We start from the raw sequence: 6,433 nt of genomic DNA, 5'->3' as shown, positions 1-6,433 counted from the left end.
CCACCTCCTGGTTCAAAGAGGCCCATCTTCTTGTATCCTCACATGGCAGAGAGCAAGAAAGAAAGGAAGCAACTCTCTTGCATCTCTTCTTGTAAAAGTGCTGATTCCATCATGAGAGCTCCACCCTCTTGACCTAATTACTTCCCAAGGGTCCCACCTCCTAACAATATTACATTGGAGGCTAGGATTTCAAAACAGAAATTTTGAGGGGACACAAACATTCATTCCATGATACATAGAAAGTGATTTCTTAAAGTACTGAAAGTGTCTGGGTGTGGTGGTTCATGCCTGTAATCCCAGCACTTTGGAAGGCTGAAGCAGGAGGATTGCTTGAGCCTTGGAATTCCAGACCAGCTGGGGTGACATAACAAGACCCAGTCAGTGTGTGCACAACCCCTGCCTGCCCACATACACACACACTCAAAATTAGCTGGCTGTGCTGCTGCATGCCTGTAGTCCTGGCTACTCAGGAGGCTGAGGCAGGAGGATCACTGGAGGCCATACATAGAAACAGGATAGAAAGAATGGTTGTCAAGGACCAGGAGGTGAGGAAGTGTTGATCAGAGGGTACAAAATTTCCATTGTAATGTAAACAAATCTGGTATTTCTATTTTACAGTATGGTTGGTGATGGATGTGTTAAAAAGAATTGGAAACAGCAAGGCTATAAACTCTGGGTGTTACTATGTAAAATAGTGCTGAAGTTTTATTTAGGACAATAACAAAAGTAAATAAAATGCTACAGATGATTAAAGAGGAGTTTGTACCAATCTTACTAAAACTATTTCAAAAAAAAAAAAAATTGGAGAGGAAGGATTTCTCCCTAACTCATTCTATTGCTCCAGTAACACCCTGATACCAAATACAGGCAAGGACAAAAAACAAAGAAGAGGAAAACCACAGGCCAATATCCCTGAAGAACATAAATGCAGACATTCTAGCTAAATACTAGCAAATTGAATCCACCTGCACATCGAAAAGATAATTTATCACAATCAAATGGGTTTTATTAGAGGAGCTCAAGGATGGTTCTTCATATATAAATCAATAAATGTGATTCACCAAATAAATAGAACAAAAAACATATGATTATCTCAATAGATGCAGAAAAAGCATCTGACAAAATCCGGCATCCCTTCATGATAAATACCCTTAACAAAATAGACATCAAAGGAACATACTTCAAAATAATGAGTCATCTATGGCAAACCCACAGCCAATCTCAAAATGAATGGTGAAACGTTGAAAGCATTTCCCCTGATAAGTGGAAAAAGACAAAGATATCTACCCTCACCACTCCTGTTCAACGTAGTACTAGAACACCTAGCCACAGCAATCAGACAAAAGAAAGAAAGAAAATGCGATTAAATTAGAAAAGAGGAAGTCAAATGACCTCTGTTCCCTGATAACATGATCATATACCTATAAAACCCTAAAAACTCCACCAACATATTTCTAGACTTGATAATCAACTTTATTAAAGTTTCAGGATACAAAATCAGCACACAACAAGCAGTAGCATTTCTATACACAAATAGCCTTCAAGCTAAGAACCAAATCAAGAACTCAATGCATTTTACAATAGCCACAGAAAATGTAAAACAACTAGGTATAGATTTATCAAAGGAGGTGAGAGAGGTCTATAAGGAAAACTAAAAAACAATGATGAAAGGAATTGTAGATGGTACAAACAAATAAAAACCATTCCATGCCCATAGACTGAAAGAATCAATATCATTAAAATGACCCTACTACCCAAAGTCACGTACAGATTCAATGCTATTCCAATCAAACTACTGAGGTCATTTTTCACAGAATTAGAAAAACACTATCCTAAAGTTCATAGAGAATCAACTTAAATGTGACATAAGAATTGTGATTAAATATTAATTGACCCATTCAAATAGTATTTATTTAATCTTTTTTATGATGGATGCCTACAATTACTGTATAATATAAATGTACACAATATACAATTTTTTTCTTTGATTGGAAGGGCTTTGAATGAACACTATGACGGTGCACTGGTGATGTTTGTCACTTCTCTAGCTTGGTTCATTCCCCCATTGTGTGCATTGATGGTATGGAACAGAAGTTCTAGATAATAAGTGCTCGGTAATATCTTATTAATGAATTAACTGATTCTAAGATCACAAGTATCTCCTCTGCCAAGCATTAACTTCCCCAGAGAACTGTCAAGCTAAAAGCGAGCAAGCCATTGTAAAGACCAAGCAAGATTTGTGGACTTACAAGAAAGAGCTCGAACAACAAAACAACCTACAGGCTGCTGCCTGCTACAAAACATTGACCACTTCTAATAGTCTTTAGGAACTGAATTTCCTCTGCAGGAGGTCAAGAGCCTGTCTAACCAGGGGTTAATTTAGTTATAAACAAATCGATTGAGAATTTGTAGTTTCATGTCTATGTTACGGCTTTTCCCTAAATATTTCTTCCTGCAATTTTGCACATGTAAATATATTAGAAAAATTGTTATGTTTTCTACATCAAATTAAAAACGTTTGCTCTGAGAACAATCTTGATAGGGGATGAAAATCGACAACAGCCTGAGAACATACTTGCAAGCTGCCTTTTCAATAAATGACACCTATCTAAAAAAGTATGTGCATAAGTGTCTCTTTATGTGTATATACTTACTAGTTCAAAAAAACAAAAAACAAAAAATAGGCAAAGGACACAACCATATACTTCACCAAATATAATACAAACATCAGTACGGGGTCTAACACATTATCCATGAATATGAATTGTTGACACAATAACTACATGTTGGCTTATTTTTTTAATATCAATTAGTTATACTTGGTAACATGAATCTTATTTTTATTAGTAATTTTGTAGACATTCATGAATAATTTGCACCTTTCAGATTTTCACTGGGCCTTGTAATATTCATGGGAGCTTCAGAAGATTAACCATTTTAAAAATGTATCTATGTCTTTAAATAGTCTATATTCAAAAACAAAACTCAAATTGAGGGCAGTGATTTGGCAAAGAGTAGAGATTGAAAATGATCAGTTTTGTATATCCATTTTCATTTCTCTCATTACTCTAATGTTGAGGTGGAGTTTATTTTCATCTTCTCCTTTTGAAATGATATAAACTTCTCCTGTTTCATCTTTTTTTCTTTTTTCTCTATAGCAGGCTTTGTATTCATCAAGTGAATTCTATCCACTTTTCACCTATACTCCATTTTAGGTATATTTTTGTTTCTGGCTTCACGTTTCATTTTCTTTTCATTTTTTTTGAGTCAGGATCTTGCTCTGTTGCCCAGGCTGAGGTGCAGTGGTCCGATCACAGATCAAGGTAGCGTAGACCTCCTGGGCTCAAGCGATTATCCTACCCCTTCTCAGCCTCCTGAGTAGCTAGAACTGTAGGCAAGCACCGCTACAGCAAGCTGTTTTTTATTTTTTGTAGAGACAAGCTATGTTGGCCATGCTTGTCTGGAACTCCTGGGCCCAAGCAATCCTCCAGCCTCAGCCTTCCAAAGTTTCAGGATGACAGGCACGAGCCACTGTGCCCAGCTGTCTTTTTTTTATTTTATAGCTTTTCTTGTTACATAGAGGGACTCTCCATAATATGTTTTTCAGGTTCATCAGTATTTTAGGCTTGCTGATCACTTTCTTTTCAAGAATACAATATATGGCCGTTAACTCTAATTGCCAGGCTCTACAGTGGATGTCTTGAACTTATTCCTTCTAACTGTAATTTTGTATCATTTGACCAGCATTTTCTAAACACTACCACTCCATATCCCCATCCTCTGGTAGCTACCAGTCTACTCTCTACCTCCATGGGACCAACTTTTTTGTATTTCACATATAAGAGAGGTCAAGTGGAATTTGTCCTTCTGTACCTAGTTTATTTCACGTAACATAATCTCCTGCAGGTTCATCCATGTTGCCACAAATGACAGTATTTCATTCTTTAGTATGGCTACGTACTCCACAGTGTACATATACCACCTTTAAAATCCATTCTTTCACTAACGGACACAGGTTGGTTTTATGTCTTGGCTATTGTGAATTATGCTGCAATAAACATGGAAAGGCAGATATCTCTTCAACAGATTAATACTCATACATGCAGTAGCGGGATTGCTGAATTATATGGTAGTTCTATTTTTATTTTTTAAGAAATCTCCAAACTGTTCTCCACAATGGCTGTTTTAATCTACATTCTCACCAACTGTGTGCAAGGGTTACCTTCTCTCTACATCCTTGACAACATTTGTTAGCTTTTGTCTTTTTTATTGTAACTATTCTAGCGGGAATGAAGTGATATCTCATTCTGGTTTCAATTTGCATTTCCCTGATGATTAGTGATGTTGAACATTTTTCATTACTCTGGTGGCCATTTTTATGTCTTCTTTTGAAAAATGTCTATTCAGATTCTTTGTTCAGTTTCTTTTTTTTTTTTTGAGAGGGAGTCTTGTTCTGCTGCCAGGCTAGAGTACCCAATTTCAGCTCACTGCAACCTCCATCTTTCAGGTTCCAGTGATTCTCCTGCCTCGGCCTCCCAAGTAGCTGGGATTACAGGTGTCTGCCACCATGCCCAGCTAATTTTTGTATTTTTAGTAGAGACGGCATTTCACCATGTTAGTCACGCTGGTCTCGAACTCCTGACTTCAGGGATCTGCCCATCTCTGCCTCCCAAAGTGCTTGGATTACAGGCATGAGCCACTGCACCTGACCCTTCATTCATTTTCAAATGAGTGCTTTTATTTGTTTTATTGTTTATCATTGATTTGTTTTAGTACCTTATACATTTTGGATGTTAACCCCTTATTGTCTCCCATTCTGTATATTGTCTCTTCATTCTGTTGATTGTTTCCTTTGTTGTACGGAATCTTTTAACTGTGTTGTAATCCAGTATAGCTATTTATGCAATTGTGCCTGTGCTTTTATTCTCTGCACCATGAGCCCAGAGTTTGGGCTCTGTTCCTGGGTGGCTATTTATTCAGGACAATGAAGTTAATCTATACCTGGCTTTTTGCTTCTGTTTGATATATATTAATATTTCTCAAATTCCTCCCCATTTAATAAACTTCTCCCAACTGTGTCTGTCTCTTCTCTTTCTCCTTTCTTTATACTCTGTATCTTTCCCTGTCTCTCCCATACACCCTCCATGCTTCCCACACAAATGCACCCACACACACATGTACACACGTGCACACACACTCTCTCACAGATATCATACATTACCAGTAACATCCACCTTTCAATCAAAGCTGCTGTCATTCTGTAAATAAGTTAATGGCATTAGGTTTGGTGTCTGACTGACTCCCTGGATTCAAATTCTTGCTAGGGATACAGCCTCAGAGAAATTAATTCTAACAAACTTCTCTCATTTATCAAAAGGACATAAAAAGAGCACACACTTCAGTGCAATAGTTTAAAACTCATAGGCTGATCACTTAGAAGCAAGTCTAATTAAATTATCCTTTCAATTTCATGAGGTAAAAGCTTTCTGCCAAAAAAAAATTGTAATAATCACTAGTATGAACGTTGTTTTTTGCCTATCAGACTTATAAACCTATTGACAGCTAATCAGTAAAAAATTACATTTTAAAGTTTATAGGAGAAAATGAGTCAAATATATTTATTTCTACCATAAAAGATGAAAACTGAATTTGTATAAATCAATGCACTTCCCCTGCCTTATGGCTGGCACAGATAAGAGAAATTAAAAATCTTCTTATAGCTGAAATATCTGGATTGCTTTTCTCAAACTGTATTCACTGTGAGATGCTTGGAGGACCACAACCATACATTTCACTGCTCTAGCAGGAAATGGTCGCATTTTTATAAACTTCCAAACGTGTATTTTAGATATCAATGGGAGTAGGTTTTTATATACAGTTAGCATTTCTCAGTTTAGAGCAAATAGTTAACTTTTAAGTTACCCCAGTCCCATGAACATGCAAAGTGTTCATGAGAAAATTGAGAAATATATTCCTCTACTGAGCTTGATTTTCTGTGACCTTTGGCCAGGTGTATACTAAAAAGTCAGAAACCTCATTCTTTTTCAGATTTAGGTGGCTATTTCATTCTAGCTCACATGAGAATATTACTCATTTGGTGATTTTGAGTGTATTCAATGAGTGACTACTATGGGTCATTCACTTGAGTCTTAAAAATATAATGGTTTTAAGAAGAAATAATTCACATCTATGTGAAGCATGAATCAAATAGTGACACAAATAAGTTCACAGAATGAAACAAAAATTCTGCCACGAGTGCGTCTAACAAGAGGACCTGAATTAATTGAAGTTAGGTATGACAGAGCAGAAAAGACAGCAGTTCCCATATCTCATTAGTGGCTTTGAAGTTGACATAAAATAGGTAGTATTTAACCCCTTATGTCATGTAAACTCCACATAGAAGGTAGTAGACCAAATACTTGTTAGATAACAA

Source organism: Sapajus apella, unplaced genomic scaffold (genome assembly GCF_009761245.1).
Source record: "Sapajus apella isolate SASKATOON/1434 unplaced genomic scaffold, GSC_monkey_1.0 scaffold222, whole genome shotgun sequence".
Taxonomy (NCBI): domain Eukaryota; kingdom Metazoa; phylum Chordata; class Mammalia; order Primates; family Cebidae; genus Sapajus; species Sapajus apella.
This window is presented reverse-complemented; position numbering follows the sequence as displayed.